Here is a 19881-nt window from a genome sequence, read left to right as displayed (position 1 = left end):
CCTGGCTCTGATGATTTCATTTAGTACCGTGTTGCCAAAGAAAAAGAGCAAGCTATGACCCTCTGGGACATTCAGTGTGGAAGGGATGGGGGTGGGGATTGGGGGGGTAGGGAAGAGGGGGAGAGAAGCGGGGAGAGAAAGGAGAGAGATAGAATTTCCACCATGTCTGCCTGTGGGTCACTTTTCAGTAATTATGAATCATGTCACCTCCTCTGGGAAGACATTCCCCTTCTTGTCAGTATTCTCTCCTACCTCAGGTAATGATGTCTATTCTTGTCTATTTGCATGCTTTATGTTCTCAATAGATTGTAAGCTCCCTGAGGCCAAGGTATGTTTTCATGGTTCTGCCTTTATATCTCCAACACCTATCCCAGGTTCATAGCCATTATGAGGCAGAGATGGGATTTGAACCCATGTCTTTTGCCTCTTAGACTAGCTCAATATCCAGTGCTCTCTAGCTGTTACAACTTAGGCAGTACAATGGTGTAAATACTGCAAATAGTAAGATGAGTTCCAATCCTACCTACTAACTGTGTGATCTTAAACAAGTCTAACTTCTCAGCCTCAGTTTCTTCATCTATAAAATGGGAATAAGAAAAGCACCTGCCTCATAAATTTGTCTGAAAAGGATAACATATAAAATATTTTGTAGCCTTATATTTGCTTAAAATGTTGTTATTATTAGTATTATTATTCCTGGACCTATACATTTCAATGAAGTCTGTGCCCTCATTAGCTTTTTTGTTTGCCACATCATACAAGGAAGTACACATATATGAATATTTTCTTTTGGGGGGTGGGTGGTAGGGGGAGATGGACCTATGAGTTCATTAGTATAGATAGTTCCCCATGAGGAACTCGGACTACCAGCTGATATTGGCCTTTATTCTCCAAGTTCTAGTCTTAGAGAGTGATTTGGGAGACCAGGAGGTTTGATGGCTCACTCAGGATCACACAGAAACTATGTATCATGGACAGGACTAGAAAACAGGACTTCCTGAGTCTAGTTCTCTCTTGACTAGTCCGTGGCACATATTTAATAAATATCCATCAGTTAAAAAAAACATTATTGGGGCAGCTAGGTGGCGTAGTGGATAAAGCATCGGCCCTGGAGTGAGGAGTACCTGGGTTCAAATCCGGTCTCAGACACTTAATAATTACCTAACTGTGTGGCCTTGGGCAAGCCACTTAACCCCATTTGCCTTGCAAAAAAACCCTTGAAAATCATTATTAAGGGTTTCCTAGGCACCAGACACTGTACTGGGACAAAAAGAAAGCATAGACATAGTCCTTACCCTGAAAGAACTCAGCATCTAATGGAGTTCATATTCTTAAATTTTTTTGGATTGAATGGGTTTTCCTGTGGTCAGAACTTAAGTATAATGTAGTAATAATTAAAATATACAGTCCAACTCTATGACTTACATTACTAGGTCAGCTGCTGGCCACTCTCTCCAAGTGGTAAATGTATTTGACATTATTTCAATGAAAATTGCCCCAGTCTTTCTAGCTAACCCCCTATCTTTTTTTCTGAACTTTAATTTTTATTTATCAACACTTACATTTTTGGGGCCAGATCATATAACATAATGAAATAGCCACCAGGAGCCACAGATTTGTTTGGTCTTAGTCTCATTATTATTTAAAAATAATATTTAGAAATGAACATTAAATGTATCTTAAAAGGGTACTGAGGTTATAATTATTTAGACCAATAATATTAATCTTAGTCTTATTATTTCTAAATGATATTCAGAATATTAATTTCTATATAATAATACTAACACCAAACAATTCTATGGCTCCCTGATGGCTACAAAGCATTTTACATATGTTCTCTCATGAGTAGAAGTAGGGTAATCATTTTACACTAATGAACACTCTTATGAGGGATGTTTTTTAATGAAAGGGAATGTACACTGTAATCCCAGGAACCTCTGAAAAATGCCAACCATTCATCCTGGTATGCCACTGGAATCTGCTTGTGTTCCACTGAACAAGTTTAGAGGCTCTTACTGTGGAGTCTGCCCTACTGGATAAGTGGGTTAAAAAAAAACCATTGGAAATAATCCCTATGGAGTTTGGAACATGATCAAAGGAGTTTAACCCCTTAAAAATAGCCTACTGCCAAGTAAGGAAACTGGAGATGGAAATAAATAGAATAATTGTAACAAAGTTAATTTCCTTACAGAAATATAGGAGTGAATTGCTTTTAAATTTTGAGTACAGACTCATCATTCATAGGATTCAGAGTAGGAAAGGACCTTGAAATTAGTTTTTTTCCTGTTCCTGTTTTGAAGATAAAGAAACTGAGGTCTGGAGAAGTGAAATAATTTGCTCAAGATTACATTAAGTAATAGAGTAAACTCAAAGCCTTCTGACTTCAAATCCAGTGGTTTTACCATTCACCCATCATTTCCAAGCCATACAGCCCACAACCTGGTCATTATTCTTATCCTCTTTCTCTCTGTGCCACCTCCCACTCTGCCCTTCCATTGGAACCAAGTGGCCAAGTTAGTTCTCAGTTATTCTTTCCAAACCGTATCTTAGAGTCTGAGTACTTCATCCCAAATTTTCTAGCTCCTCTTTATGTCTCATTTTCTCTCTCCTTGAGGGAGGGACTGTCTTGTGTAGTGGGGATTTAGTCAACGAGAGTCCTGGGAGCATATACATCAGACCCATGTGGTTGTTTGGCAAATCTGCTTCCAGGAATACATAATGGAAGACCCTATTCCCGATTTCAGTATGAGCAGGTATCCTATAGCATTTATTAGTCATTTCCTAAATGTAAGTTATTGTGGTAAGGAGTGAGGATACAAAGAAAGGTAAAAACATATTATTGCCCTCTAGAAGCCAGGGTAGAGCTCTGGACCTAGATTCAGGGAGACTTGAGTTCAAATTCGACCTCAGAAACTTTTTTATCTTTGGAATCCTGAGTATTTCACTAAATCTCTCTGTTCCTCATCATCTGCCTCAGTTTTATCATCAGTAAAAGGTGTGATAATGAAGAAAATAATATAGAATTTAATTAGTTCACCAAGGGGTCCATGCAGGAAGGGAAGGAGAATATGGCCAACCCAGGAAAGAACTAAAGGATGGAGGGAATAGAAGTCATACTGAAGATAAAGAACAGGATTAGAGGTTGTAAGGTAGGAAGAAAGACAGAAAGACAAAAGATTTTGATTACATAAAAGATTTCAGAATTCATGAGCACAGAGATGGAACTCTTATGAGTGAATGCAAGATCAGGGGTATGATCATCTCTGCATGTAACTCAGGTAGAGTGGTCTGTGAAAAATGAGTAAATTGAGGATCTGGGAAATTATGGTTCTGAGAGAATATCATTATGTATGTTAAAGTCTCCTAGTAGGAGGAACTGAGATAAAGAAAAAGACTAAGACTGTCAAATTAACTAATGATGGAAGGAGAATATCCTGGGGTGGGGGCAGAGGGAGGTAATTTATAACACCTACCAGAATCTTGATATGGTTATAAATATGAATTGAATAAACCTCAAAGAAGGAAAGGTTATAGTGTATTGGTGATAGAGGAAGAGACTGAAAGTGGCCATGGGAAACAAGGACCATTCAGACTCCAACCATAGCCAATGAGTGGATATAGGTGGGGGATGGGGAGAGAGGGAGATAGAAGAAAAAGCACAACCAATACTGGAAAGGTTAGCCATAGAGTCTGTGTCATCAGGTAGGGTCCCAAATTTGAGAGCCAAAACATGTAGGGAATGGGAAAGGAAGGAGTTTAAGAAGAAAGGAAATTTGTTAATTATGGAACAAGCATTTCAGAGAGGCATTCCAGGTTGAGAAGATGTGGACAGAGGAGGGGATCAGAGGGGTCTGGAGAGTATAATGTGGAAGAAGTATGCTAATCATTATGGAATGAGTCCAAAAAGAATATCAGTGTCTGGAGAGAAGTCCATTAGGGAGGAAGGTGAATACATATATATTTTTTAAGAGACAATGTCTAACCTTATGGCAGGTTGTGATGATGTTGTGACCTATGAAGCCCTTTAGTCTCAGTTCAGGACCTAGCAGGAACAGGTGAAGGTAAGGCCAAGGGGAGGCCAGGCAGGAGGCAGGAGATGGCCATATGAGGTAACACTGAAGAAGATGGGCATCCTTGTCTCAAAAAGAAGGCTGGGGACTGATATGAGAAATGCATATAAAAAACCAACAGGGTAAACTGGGTCACTCACCTCTTTGGCTGCTTTCCTGAGAGGTAAAGACTTTGATGGTCTCTACTTGGGGAGAAAGGTGGTTATGTGGGAGTTATTGCCTTGTGCTGTCAGCTGCCCATCTCCCCAAATAGCCCATGAGCTGATGAAATGGAGCCTTTTCTTTACCTCTGAATTTATTCTTTCCTATTCTTTAGTGAATGAATATTACAGATGAAATGAACTAGACAATAACTTTTTGAGATCTTGAAAAATCCAAGAACTGGATTCCATACTATAGTTCACCACTGATGCTGCTGCTACCCATCTCCCTATTCAAAGGCTTACAGTAGTCCTTACTACTGTAGCCAGAGAGGAAAAAAGACTACATTACACCTATGGGAAGTCTGCTGCCAGGAACCAGTGCTTCCAGGGACCCAGGCTGTTCCCGGAAGGCTGGAGCTCCTTCATTCTGGTGCAATGATCCTGGCTGCACTGATGGCCTTTCGAATCCTGTGGAACTTCCTACGATCTTCTAGGTTATTTTTGGCTGGAGAATTGCCTCCCTGGATCTTTCTGTGTGTTCTATCTCTTGAAAATTTAGAGTCATAATTTTAAAGTTTTTGAAATAATTTGGAGAGAGCTCCTAGGAAAGGCTGTTCTCATGCCACCATCTTGGCTCCACCCTCTATTTCTCTCTCTTATACACACACATAACAAATATAAATGTACACATATACAATATCTATATATGTTACACATATATACAAATTATGTATTTAACATATGCATTTCATAATATGAGTAGAATACAATGAAAACTATAGATAGTGTTCCCTGTCTAATATAGAGATGGGGAGTTTTCCATATACTCAATTTTCTGTTCTGCTTTTGTGATTTGGGGGGAAAATATCTAGCTTTCTCCTGCCTCAATTTCTCCATCCATAAATTAGAAGATAATGTCAAGGAATCACTAATGCTAGGCTTAGGCTACATATGAGCTTTACCTGTCTCTGCTCCAGACTCTATAGACATTTTCTTCCCTTTTTTATCAATTTTTTTGTATTTATTTTTTCATTAAAATGTAAGATCATGGACTGTCTCTCTTTTTGTTTGTATTTGTGTTCTCAGGCATTAGAACATTAAAAAAAACCTTAATAAAAGCTTGTTGACTTGACCAATTTACCTTTTTGTGTATTTTCTTGCTTCGCTTACTAGATAGTAATTTCCTTGAAAGCAGGAATGATGCTATTTCTTTGAATCTTCATGCTAATATAGTGTCACAAATGTTCATTTTTTGATATTTATCTCACTATTTGTTCACTATTTAAAACAATATTAAATATTTGCTCAATTATTAACCTACTTATCAATCTCTGTGGTGTTGCACATTTTGATAAGTTTTCACCTTTGAAAGGACAAATTAAGTTCAATTACATTATTCAATTAGAGAAATAAACAAACCTGGATTAACAAATTCTCAGGGAATGGAGTAGTCTGATTAATTTTCTGGATAACTTTCTTAATCAGAAACTCATCTTTTGTCTCCTTGAAAACATTTTCTTAAAATGTACTAGTCCAATCTCCTATTTTGTAACCCTAGTAAATTAATCTTTCATAATCTTTCCATGCCTAAAGAATTATGTGTGGGTATGTGTAATTAATTAGAATGTGGTATTATTAGTCTTGTGGAGGGTTTTTCTTTCTCTTTTTTATTCTTTTGTTGGGGGGAAATCCATATATATACATATACATACATATTTATTATACACACATATATGTGTGTATATATAGATGGAGAGAATCTATTCAAGTGCATTTCCCACAGGACTTGAGACACAGACAACATCTCTAATTCAGACGAATTCTGTAGTTTTTTTTATTTCTCAGAGACTTTTCTTTTTCCAAAAAAAGTGTAACTGAAGAAGAGTACCAAGGACTCTATGGGGAGTCCTCTATAAGGAAGAAGATTTAAAAAGTAGGTCAGTCCAAACTATGGGGGTGGCAGGAAGAAGAATGAGAAAGGCAAGCAGGGGGAGTGTAGTTGGAGGAGGAAGCAGAAGGGGAACCCAGGGAGTCCCATGCCAGAGTATCATCAAACCTAGAAGTTCTAGCTGGCTCCTTGATGACTACAGAATCAGCTAGGTAGTCATCAGGGGCCAGCTAGAGCTTCCAGGTTTGAGGATGCTATGATAAATGACTATGTCTTTTCCTCATTAAGCTTATTTTGGAAGCATTGGAGACAGAACCCATTTGCTCATAAGTGGAGAGAGTGTTTTTTATTCCATTCCTTTTGTTGTGATTTGTATTGTTATGCTTCAATTAAATGCTTTACTATTGAATGTCTATGTCTTTTGTATAATATGATAGTAGTAGTGACTAGATTGGACTAATGTTGAAGAATTGCATAATTATTTGGTATGTTAGACATAAGAAACAAATAATGTCAAAACTGGAAGCAATCTTAGAGATCTGGTCTAAACCCCTTATTTTACTTGTGAAGAAAATATTATATGCAATTATTGATATAGGCATTTATGACATTAAAACGAATATGTTCTAATACCAAGAAATCTTTCAGAATTTTTTTTACTTTCCCCCTTCATGTATTCTTGTTTTATTTTTCTTAATTACACGTAAACAAAAATGTTTACATTTTTAAAAAAATTTGTTTCATATTTTCTCCTTTCCATTTCTTTCCCCCCTCCTTGAGAAGGCAAGCAATTTGATATAGATTGTACTTGTGTATATTCATACAAGATATTTTCATATTAGCAAAGAGAACATGTTGCACAAGAGAATGCCACCCCCCAAAAATCCCCAAACCCCAAAATATAAGGAAAGTAAAAAGAATATGTTTTAATCTGTTTTCAAACTACATCAATTCTTTCTCTGGATAGCATTTTTCATCATAAAATAATCTGAAATATGGCTGAAAATAGTTGTCAATTACAGTTACATAATATTCCTATTATATATACATGTTATCCTGATTCTACTCACTTCCTTTGCATCAGTTTGTGAAGTGTTCCCAGGTTTTTCTGAAATAATCCTGCTCATCATTTCTTTTTTCTTTTTGATTTTTTTGAAGGCAATGGGCTTAAGTGATTTGCCCAAGTTCACACAGTTAAATAATTATTTAAGTGTCTGAGACCAGATTTGAACTCATCATATCTTATAGTACAATAGTATTACAATCACAAACTATGGCTTATTTGATCATTCTCCAATTGAGAGATATCCTTTTAATTTCCAATTCTTTGACATCACACAAAAGCTTATAAATATTTGAATATATAGGTTCTTTTCCTTTTTATTTGATTTCTTTTAGGTACAGACCTAGTAGTGGTATTGCTGAGTCAAAGGATATTCACATATTTATAGCCCTTTGGTTATAGTTTCAAATTGTTCTCCAGAATGATTGAACCAGTTCACAACTCCATCAAAAGTGCATTAATGTCCCTATTTTTCTTTTTTCCTTTTTTTTTGGGAAAGATTTTATTTATTTTGGGGTGGCTAGGTGGCATAGTGGATAAAGCACCAGCCTTGGAGTCAGGACTACCTGGGTTCAAATCAAGTCTCAGACATTTAATAATTACCTAGCTGTGTGGCCTTGGGCAAGCCACTTAACCCCGTTTGCCTTGCAAAAAAAAAAACCTAAAAAAAGATTTTATTTATTTTGAATTTTATAATTTTTTCCCCATGATCGTGTTCCCCGCTACAGAAGGCAGTTTGTTAGTCTTTACATTGTTTCCATGGTATACATTAATCTAAGTTGAATATGATGAGAGAGAAATCATATCCTTAAGGAAGAAACCTACAATATGAGATTTAGCAGAATTACATAATAGGATAATATTTTTTAAAAATATTTGATCCTTGTTCAAACTCCACATTTTTTTCTCTGGATACAGATGGTATTCTCCATCACAGATAGCCCCAAATTGTCTCTGATTGTTGCCCTGTTGGTATGAGCAAGTCCATTAAGGTTGACCATCACTCCCATGTTGCTGTTAGGGTGTACAATATTCCTCTGGTTCTGCTCATCTCTCTCAGTATCAGTTCATGCAAAGCCTTCCAAGGCTTCCCTGAATTCCCATCCCTTGTGGGTTCTAATTGAACAATAGTGTTCCATCACATACATATACCACAGTTTATTAAGTCATTCCCCAATTGATGGACTAATGTCCCTATTTTTCCGTATCTCCTCCAGCATTTGACATTTTTCTTTTTCTGTCATTAGATATTTTTAATTGGTAAATGACATTGTGATTTTTTTTTTTGCCATGGGCTTCTTCCTAAAAATAGTTAAGAAAAAAAAGATCTTGATTCATTAAAGATTTCTAATGTAATTAAAAGTTAATTAATTTTAATTAAAATGAATTTGAAGCTAGAATTTTAAAGTACTTTAAACTCTGTAAAACACGACAGACTTATAACAATTCACATTTATACAATGTTATAAAGTTTACAAAGGGCTTTCCTCACAGTTGTACAATGAGGCAAATTACCTAAGAATTATTAAACCCCATTTTACTGATGTTTATAATGGTTAGAGTAACATTTGTAATTGCAAGAGTTAACACTGGTAAGAAATGATGGGTCTGAGAGACAAGACCAACTTTTCTTCTAATTTGTAATCTAGTGTTCTTTCCTTGATTTGTATGTACATGTCTAGATATTTATACTGACTGGATTGATGGTTTGAGTAGAGTACTAATTAGATGAAACTGCTTGAAAAAGGGATGAAAATGAAACTTCCTCAGACATCTGGCGGCAGCAGATTATTCATGGGACATACATTTTTGATTCCATTAAAATTCCTTTTCCAGAATATAGATGATGGAATTAAATAAAAAAAGAAATGTGAAAAATGTTTACTCTTGCTACAAAGTGGATGATCATGTTCTTCCATCCCCACCCCAATGGACAGGTTGGAGAACTTCTCTTTTGCTTACATGTATGGGCAGGTAGGGGTTGAAGGAGATTCAGTGAAGTGTTTGGTGATTAATACTATCTTTAAAAGGCACCACTATTGTAGTGATGGGGGTGAGGGGGTGGGGGGAGGTGGGGTTAGTTTCTGCTCCTGCATCTGATGGTGGAATAGTTCTAGGATGATAAAAAACTTGTTTTGCATTATTTTTATCCTTTGTACCTTGAATCTTTTTTCTTTTTTTTAAATTCTGAAGCAGGCTGCATTGACAGCTAGTTGAGAAATAAATGGATGTCTCCTGTTTGTGAGACAGGGAGGCCCTGGTGGTGGTGCAAAGTCCCTTCATTGCTGTCCTGGAAGATATGTCCTCTCTTAGCAGGCAAAACAAGTTAATATTTCTTCCCTGTTGGCGATGGGAATAGAGTTCTGTTTCTATGAGAACCTCTGATTGGTCAACACTTCCATTCATGGAGACTGTCAGAGTGAATTCATGATTCAGATATCAATTCATCTGACATTGACCTAGAATTATCAGCATTTTTCACAGGTAGTCAGTCAATTAATGTTCTTGGCCTTTGCTTCTTCCCCTTTCATCTCAGGCTGGATGTGGACCAGAAACCCAAACTCTGGTTGTCAATATCCATTCAGATCAAGTAGGCTCCCTGCCATATGCCTTGAAAAACAGCATCAAGGTCTGTTGAGAAATAACATATTAGTCAGTCAGGTAATAGCCTATCACTGCCCCTGTTGACTTCCACATTTACACACTTAACTCTGATTTTCTCAGAGCAGAGTCACAGTCAGAATCAAGTTAATGGATATTTATTGACTATCTACTCTGCACATTGTCTGCAGATTCACAATAGGCAGGCTTTCTGGGCATGCACTCCATTCTCTTTGAAAATAAAAGGCTCAAGAGTGTCAGAACTAGGTAGAGAGCAAAAGTAACTCCATAGGTAAGATTCTATGCTTTCAAGCCTTGTTGAAAGAATGTTTGCTTTGTGGATTTTTTTCTCTAAGCAATAGTAATTTATGTCTATTTTTTAATAGCTGGACTATTTTTCAGCATTATGAACAAATTTCTCTAAAACTCACATCTGTAGGGGTGGCTAGGTGGCGTAGTGGATAAAGCACCGGACTTGGAGTCAGGAGGACCTGGGTTCAAATCCGATCTCAGACACTTAATAGTTACCTAGCCGTGTGGCCTTGGGCAAGCCACTTAACCCCATTTGCCTTGCAAAAACCTAAAAAAACCCCTCACATCTGTAGAAGATACAGTACAGAATATATGAAGAAATACACTTACCACATATGTGTGCTGCTGCTGCCTGCTGATGTTGTTGCTGCTTCTTCCTTCTGGAAGAAGACCTTCTCTTCTGGAGCCAAGTGGGTTCAGTGGTCAGATATGAAGCAAGATGATTGGAGATAGCCCCGGATGGGAGGCAATCAGGGTTAATTGACTAGCCCAAAGACACCCAGCTAGTGAGTATCCAATGTCTGTGGTCAGATTAGCACTCAGGTCCACCTAACTCCAGGGCTGGTGCTCTATTCTTTGGATCACCTAGCTGCTTTCTTTGCTGCCACCAGATCTCAGTTGGAAAAAGAAGCCTTGATTATGCTTTACAACTGGTTTTTAATTCTCTCTCTGTGTGTGTGTGTATATATATATATATATATATATATACATACATATATATATATATATATTTGACTGAAACAGTGAATCAACTGAGCATCTTCTATATGATAGCACTATGCTGGTCTCTGGGAATACAAAAGACAAAAATGAATTTAGTCCTGATCTAAAGAAACTTACATTCTTTTACCTCTTCCCCCCAACCCTGTGTGCTCACATCCTCCCTCCCTCCCTCCCACTCCCTCCTTCCCCTCATCATCTGGATACTCACAAAGGGTCATCTCTTCTCCCCACTTTGGTAAATGCTGTGATTAAGGTTATTAGGCTTATTTGAGGTGAAAATGGGGTAACCTGGAGATGTCCAAGAACACTATATAAATTTTCCCCCCAAAATGAATGAAGATAAAAATTTCACCATATGGTTAATTTTAATTGCCTATTAGAGCCATAATAGGGTATATTGCAGTTTAATTGTGTTTGGTTGCTAGTCACTATCCAGGCATCCCACAAGCATGTGCTTCTATTTTGGTTCCACCCTCAAGACTTTACTTGTCTTGTGTAATCCTAGCAGGATTCACCATTCCTGTTCCTCTTCATTTTTCAGGAGTTTGGAACATTCTGAAATGGGAGATGGGAAGCCTTTCTACACTCTCCAGAAATGCACCTTAAGAATTTTTACTCCTTTAAACATTTTACTTCCAGAATTCAAGACATATCCATATTAAAGACAATTTACAAAACTGGATTTTATTTTTATAAGATAGGCAATACATAGGGGGTGCATACTAATAATCCCTGCTGCTAGGAAGACTGAGGCTGAGGGAACATTTGTGCTTAGGAGTTCTGAGTAGCCTTAGAGTTCAACATTAAAACCCAGGGGCAGTATGGTGAATCTCTTGGGCAGAGGTGCCACCAAACTGCCTAAGGATGCTCAAAGTCAAACAGATTCTGAGTCAGTCAACAGTGGGATTGGGCTCAGGAGTAGCAGCTAGGCTTCCAGCCTGGGTGAGAGAGAAAGATATAGACTCAAAAATAAACAAAGAAAATAACAGAGCTCAGGTTGCAGCCACTTTAAAATTGTTGAACCCAAGACTAAGGTCCCATGTGGATTTAGCCCTCTAATATTATCAAATCCCTATGAACTTACCTGCTTCAGCAATTTTATTGTTTTTCAGAAATAAAACAGTTATAAATGACCCTCCTGGGGATTTTAAAGAGCAAGATGGAGGGGATACATCTTGATTTTATATGGATTGCTTTCAGAGTGGCAGTATGACATAAGATTGATTTTTGTTTTTTTAAATAAAAAAGAAGAGGAGAGGAGAAGAGGGGAGGGGAGGACAAAGCAGGGGAGAAAGAAGAGCAGGATGAAATTTTCACTTGATATTGTAAGTAGTTGCTAGAGATGGAGCTGCCCAACCTTTGAAGGTGACATCCTTCTGTATTTGTTTTAATGTGATGAAAACAGCTGGACCAAGCTTTAATTCTTTCTCGTGGACATACTGTGACTTTTGACTGAAACCAATTAATTCTCACAGCCCAGCTGATCTTCATTATTTCTCTGGCATTTGAGCCAACACCACTCTGGACTGTGAATCACAGCCTGGAAGTAGAAGAGGTCTTGCTCTTATTGTGCCTCATCTTTCTCTTTTGATTTTTTTTTTACTAATGAGTTGTGCTTTTGATGCTTCTATGGCAATTCTCTAGCCACTTTAACATCAAAAAAGGAAGCCTGGATTTTCAGTATCTGACACCCCATTTTTTACCTTTGTTTCTTTTTCTGCCTTTTCTTTGAAGGCTTTGGTGGAGAGGAATAACTCTCATGTGGGGGATGGAACATTTTTTCGGAGACTTCCAGGAGCAGGCAACAAAGTCTCAACATGTTTCTGGTGTAGGAGGAAACTCAGTGAGAGAGGCAGCTGCTGCTACATCTGGGGGAGGAATAGGTGATGAAAGATGGCAGCTATCATGGTGGGAGAAAAGCTTCCAGAAGCTCTCAAGAGTCATGCAAGGGCCATGGTTCTCCCTTATTTTATCAACCCCTTTCTCTCTCTGTTCCCCAAGGGTCATTTGTTCAAATCAGTGAATATTTGACTGCTAAATGCAGGTTATTTACCTATTCTATTTATAGCAGAAAGATGTCCTCAACAATCTATGGAAAGAACTCTATAAATACTGGACAGGAAATTTTATACATAAAGGCCACTTGGAGTTTTCATGATTAAAAATAAAAGAATTGGATAGTCCTCCTGATAGCATTACCATTAGCATCAACAGATAGCTATAGCAGACTCAACAGACCAAGTCTTTATTTTTTTATATTAGCCGTTTTCAATTCAATGAATATTATTATGGGCAAGGTAGGCAGCTAGATGGGCTTGGAATCAGTATGTCTATCTTCAAGAATTCAAATCTGGTCTCAGACACTTACTAGCTGTGTGTCCCTGGATAAGTCACTTAATTCTCTTTGCCTCAGATTCCTTATCTGTAAAATGAGCTGGAGAAGGAAATGACAAACTACTCCAGTATTTTTGCAAAGAAAACCCTAAAATGGATTTTGACGTGAAGAATTAAACATGACTGATATGACTGAACAACAATAGAAACCTGTTCAAAGTACTTTGCCAGCTTTCTGGACATTTGGAGAGAAAGACAAAATAATCCCTGACCTCAAGGAGTTTACTTTGGTACTTTGTGTGAGGTTTGACCCACTCCCAGTGGAAATTCTTCCCTTCAAAACAGGCTATATGCAGATCATAGATTCTCTAGTATCTCCTCAGAGGCAGCTAGATAGTACAATGGATAGAGCTCTATGTCTGAGTCAGAAGATCAGAGTTCAAATCTTGCTTCAGATACTTATGATCCTGAACAAGTCACTTAACCTCTGTCTACCTCATTTTCCTCCACTGTAAAGCAGGGGTAATAATAGCATCTCTCTTCCAGAATTGCTATTTGGGGAGAATGACATATTTTTAAAATATTTAGCATGGTTCCTTGTTAGTGCTTAATAAATTCTTGTTTCTTTTTTCTAATCTATTTGTTTTCTAATTCCAACCTCTCTAGTCTCTTTCTGACTGTCACTATTACTATTTCTTGATAACACTGGCAGGCAGACCAGAGAATAAACTAAAACCTTAACTTTTTCACTCAAATCTACCTTTTGATTTTCATTTGTGATTATGAAATAATTTTTACTAAATTATCTAGCTGAATAATGTACTGTTGAGGATAGAGAAGTTAGGTCCATAAACATAATTGAAAACCCTTCCTTCCTTCCTTCCTTCCTTCCTTCCTTCCTTCCTTCCTTCCTTCCTTCCTTCCTTCCTTCCTTCCTTCCTTCCTTCCGGCCCGGAACTCCATCCATTGCACCACCGGTTGCCTCAACATCTAAAACATTTTTAAAGATCTTAGAAATACTTTTCTGTCAACTCTGATTGCCCTTGAAATGTCTGTCTACACATATGTATCCAAAAGAAGTGCTAGAAACAAAAGTTTTCTGTAAATTAAAAAAAATCCAATAAAATGTTTGCATTTAATTGTAAATATAATAACCAGTATTTATATTTAGAATTAATTTTTTTAGGTTTTTTTTTTTGGTGAGGCAAAGGGGTTAAGTGGCTTGTCCAAGGCCACGTAGCTAGGTAATTATTAAGTATCTGAGGCTGCATTTGAACTCAGGTCCTCCTGACTCCAGGGCTGGTGCTCTATCCACTGTGTCACCTAGCTGCCCCTAGAATTAAATTTTATAAAACATTCTTCTCATAATCAATCAGTGACTATTTATTAATCTCCCATTATATGTCAGGCCTCATGCATTGGGAAGACTTTTTATAAGGGATGCCAACTTTTATTGTTCCCATTTTACAGGTGGAAAATTTAAGGTTTGGAGAGGTTAAATGACTTATCTATGATCACACTGCTAGCAAATGACTAAGGTGGGATACATATCCATGTTTCCTGACACCAATGCCAGCATGTTCTCCATTAAAAAAAACCTGCTTTTCATAAGAGAAACAGAGATTTAACTCATCTAAGGCCATATTTGAATGTTGTGTTCAGTTCTGGCCACCACATTTTGAGAGGGGCATTGACAAATTGGGGTTTATTCAGAGGGGCAGTCAAAGAAAATGAGTTTGTGAGTCATGATGGGTGAGGAACAGATAGAGAAAATAGCTGAATTTAGAGAAAAGAATGAAAAGATTTTTTTTTAGTTTTTCAAATATTTGAAGGGTTATCATCTGAAGAGAAATTAAATTGATTCTGTACAGTTCCAAGAGGCAGGATAAGAAGTTTAAGATTAGAAGAGATCTTGGGGACCATTTAATGCAACAGTTCTCACACTTCATAGATTAGGAAACTGAGACCCCAGGGGGATGATAATATTTTGTCCTTTGTTCTTAAAGAAGACAAAACATTAGGGAGGAGATGCCATGACAAGCACATGAACTGGATTTTAGTGTGGGGGCACTGTGCTAAGTCACCAGCCTTACTTTCTCCTCAAGAGTCATCTGGGTCCAGGGACCAGATATGAATCAGGATGCCTGGAGATAACTCTGCATGTGAGGCAATTGGAGTTACGTTACTTGCCCAAGATCACACAGCTAATGAGTATCAAGTGTCTGAAACTGAATTTGAACTCCTATCCTCCTGACTCCAAGGCCAGTGCTCTAGCCACTGCACCACCTAGCTGCCCTCCCAGAAAGGACAGTTCATACAGATTGTAAGGAACAGAGTGTGAGAGTCTTCTAATGATTTGCATTTTCTCTCTTTTTGTAGAATTTGATCTGTGTAAGAGAGTTCTTTCCTCTAACACATATGCAACAACTACACAAAATTCCTTTGTTATGGGAGGCAGGTTTTTGCTTAACATAAGAAGAACTTTCTAAAAATTAGCCTCTGCCAAGAAATGGAGTGTGAAGTAATAAGCTACTTGACTGAAAGCAAGGGCTGCCTGCATGATTTACCTGTTAGGAATGATAGTGAGAAGGTTATTTTATTCAGGGAAAAGACATGATGAACTAGAAATTTTTCTCTCAGGTTCCTTAACCCCAAGATTCTAGGATTCAAGGCAAGCTGCTGGTGGGATTACCATGGCAGAATGTGTGCACTGGTCCGATGAACATGTATGCATATAGAAATTTGTATCATTTGAACATGCCAAGACTTGAATTTCTAAATGTTACAGAGAGGGTTCTTGCCCATTGGCAGCTCGGTGGAGTTTTCCAAATGTTTAGATTGAAATGCGGAAGGTTGAGTTGAAAAATATTTCTAAGATGCCCAAGTATATTCTTTCTATTTGTCCCAATAGCTTCACCCTTGGCATCTAAGACTTAAATGTTAGCGAGGTACTAAGTGACATTTCAATGAATAGTTGACTTCTTGTTCTGTCTGTCTCATCTCTGTTTCTCTGTCTGTCTGTCTCTGTCTGTTTGTCTTTGTCTCTGTCTCTCTGTCTCTGTTGCTCTGTTTCTGTCTCTATCTCTGTCTGGTCTGTCTCTCCTTACTCTGTGTCTCTCCCCTGTCTCTGTCTCCGTCTCTCTGACTTTCTCTCTGTCTCTGAGTCTTTCTCTATGTCTCTGTCTGTCTCTCTCTTCCTGTGTCTGTCTCTCTCTGTCTCTCTCTCTGTCTCTCTGTTTCTCTGTTTCTGTCTCTGTCTCTGTCTCTGTCTCTCTCTGTCTCTCTGTCTCTCTCTGTCTCTCTCTCTCTCTCTCTCTCTCTCTCTCTCTGTCTCTGTCTCTGTCTCTCTCTCTCTCCCTGCCCCCCCCATGCAGGCTCAGCAGTAAGCTCCACAGACCTCAGCATCATACATAAGTCTGAAGCTATCTCTGTGAATTGGGAGCAAATCATAAAAAGGCATCTCCCTGGTTGTTTGTCTAGCTCTTGGCTACTCTGTAAATCCAGAGGGTTAAGTTTTATGGTCTGTGTTAGGCACTTTGTTTCCTTGGCAATGACTGGACCCTTGATATTATTCTAAATTAACTTAATTAGTATACCTGACCAAATAAGAAAAACACCACAAAAGATATTCCCCAGGATGGAAGATTGGAAGAAAAGAATAAAAATAGTTTTTCTTTCCTTTTCTCTCCAACTATGTGAAGGACTGTTATCTAAAGAGTAATTAAATGGCTCCCTGCACCAGGATACAGGACTAGGAAAGGTTTTAGGACTAGAAGAGATCTGAGAGATCATTTAAGCCAACAACCCTATTATTTTACAGATGAGAAAACTGAGACCCAGAAAGAACTTTCATTTGTAAAATGAATTGGAAATGATAGGAATACATAGTTTACATGCTCAAATTCTCTTTCCCTTTATTAAATATTTTACTAATTTTCTAAAATTTATTAATTTTTCATGGATAACAAAAGGGAAGTAAGCTGGACTTGGAGCCAAGAGGGACTTGGGTTCAAATCCTACCCCTGATACTTGTTGACTGTGTGACCATAGTTAAGACATCTAAAGTCTTTGAGACTCCATTTTTTCTCTATAAAATGAAGATAATATCTGATTTTCTATATGATGCTATTAAGGCCTCTAATGATGATACTAATTACATAGCACCATCTTGACTTTTGTCTTGCCACTGAACTTCAACTTAAAATCCATTTCATGCTTTGAGATAATGTAAGGATGTCATTGGTCCTCCTTGAGAATAAAGGATCCTAGGCTTATTAGAATGAGAGTTGGAAGGGACCATCAATGTGCTAGCCCAATCCTCATTTTATAGATGAAAAACTGAGGACTGGGGAGGTTAAATGACTTGCCTAAATTTACAGATGCAGTAAGGATCAGAGGAGGAACTTAAATAAGTCCTCTGATTCCACCATTGGTGTTTTTTTACCCTGTACTATGCTTCTTTCCAATGAAAAAATGAGATGCTGTAAATAAAACCATGTGTAAACCCTAAGGAAATTTATCAATTTCTCATTGTATAATTAGTAGTACTTACATTTTGTATGTTTTTAGAACATGATATAAATTTCTTGGGTAGCATTCATTGGAGACAAAATTATCTAGGAGATCTCCTTAGTGAAATATTCACTATAAGAAATTCTTACCCATAAGGCAACATCACAATATGAACCTTGCAGAGAGTATTTTATGCCTGCCCCAGTCTAACTTCCTACAATTAATAATGCATAAGCAGTCGAGAAACGTATTCTTTGTCAGCACTAATCCGACCAGGTGGTCAAATTTCCAAAGGAAATGTCCAAGTCCACTGCTAATGACAGCATGGTGTTTACCTGTATTAAGAGCATATGAAAAGGTTCATGAAGCTGGCATTTTTCTTCCATCCACAAGTAGAATTTAATAATTGCTTATCTATTCATGTTGCTGTCATGAGCATTACAGAGAGACAACAATAGACATAGCCTCTGCTCTGAATGTCTCTAAATGTCATGTCTTCTGTAGGCTTAGAAATCACATGGTACAATTAAGAGGATTTGAACAAGACATTCTTCTTCATAGACTGTGACTGATTTTCTTTAGGAAAAAAAAAGATTACTTTTATCTCTCTAAGAAGAATTGCTACGTTTTTAGAAATCTTATCTTGTGAAGTTGCGGCTTATTGTTGTCTTATAGTTAAACCTTAAAAGGTTCCTTGAAATTACTGGGAAAACCTTACTTGAAGCAGATTGAGTGTTAATATTTTAAAAAAGAGGAAAGTTAATCCAGAGCACTAGCTAGAACAGTGCATTTTGTTGTCCTGCATTTTTAAGACTGTAATTCTGGAATTGGAATGGATCTCAGGGCTAGTAGTTCTAATATGGCTGATGATAAAGATGATGGTGGTGACAGTGATGATTATAGCAGTTACATAGCACCCTCTTGTCTTTTGTCTTGCTACTGGACTTCAATGACAACTTTTTTGAAGCTTTGCCTCACTTAAATCCAATTCATGATCAGGTCAACCCTCATGATGTTATTGGTCCTTTTTGAGAATGAAGTACAAACAACAGCAACACTTTCTTATAGTGCCAGACATTGTGTTAGGTATTTTACAAATATTATTTCATTTGATCCTTGCAGAGACCCTGAGCAATTTGATGTTTAGTTGTTCAATCACGTCTGGCTCTCCCAAGGTCTGTCCAAGTTCATGTTTGTTGCTTCCATGATGGTCTCTATCCATTGAATTCTCTGCTGTCCCCTTCTCATTTTACTTCAATCTTTCCCTATATCAGAGTCTTTTCCAGTAAATTTTGTCCCCTCATTATATGATCAAAGTATATAAGCTTCAATTTTAATATTTGACCTTCCAGATTGGTTTGATCTCCTTGATGTCCAAGGGTCACTCAAAAGTCTCCTCCAGTACCACAATTTGAAAGCATCAATTCTGAGATACTCAAGTTTCTTTATAGATAAACTGTCTTAGCTATACATTACTACTGGAAAAAACCATACCTTTGACCATATGGACATTTGTTGACTAGGTGGTATCTGTGCTTTTTTTAGTAGATGGCTCAGATTTGCTACAGCTTTTGTTCCAAGGACTAAGCATCTTTTAATTTCAGGTGCTATTAAAATGAGGGTGGTCCTTGACAGTTGAGGAAACTGTGAAAAACAGAGATTATGTGATTTGCCTAGGCAAGTATCTGAAGTTGGTTTTGAACTTAGGTCTTCCTTACCCCCTAGCTCATTAGGGCAGCTAGGTGTTACAGCTCATAGAGCACCAGGCCTGAAGTCAGGAAGATGATTTCAAATCTGACTTCAGACATTCACATTGTCTGTGACCTTGGGCAAATCACTTAAACCTATTTGGCTCAGTTTGCTCATCTGTAAAATGAACTGGAGAAAGAAATAGAAAATCACTCCAGTATCTCCTCTAAGATAACTCGAAATGGGGTCATGAAGAGTTGAACTGAAAAATGACTGAACAGCAGCTTCCTGACTCCAGACCCAGGGTTCTATCCACTGTACCTCCTACCTGTTGGGTCATCTAGTCCAAGCTCCTTATTTTAAGAAGAGAGGGCTACTGAAATGAAGTGATTTATGCAATATCACCTAGTTAGTTTGAACTTGGTCTCCCTCCAAGTTTATCTTCCTTGTCACTGTAGCTGGCTCATTGATTTATGATCATAAGCTCATGTCATGGGTTTAGAGTTAGCAGGGCACTCAAAGTTTGCTTCATCCACACTTCAAATT

The sequence above is a fragment of the Macrotis lagotis genome, chromosome 5 (assembly GCF_037893015.1).
Source record: "Macrotis lagotis isolate mMagLag1 chromosome 5, bilby.v1.9.chrom.fasta, whole genome shotgun sequence".
Lineage (NCBI taxonomy): Eukaryota > Metazoa > Chordata > Mammalia > Peramelemorphia > Peramelidae > Macrotis > Macrotis lagotis.
The sequence above is the reverse complement of the archived record's forward strand: the minus strand, read 5'-3'. Positions refer to the sequence as shown.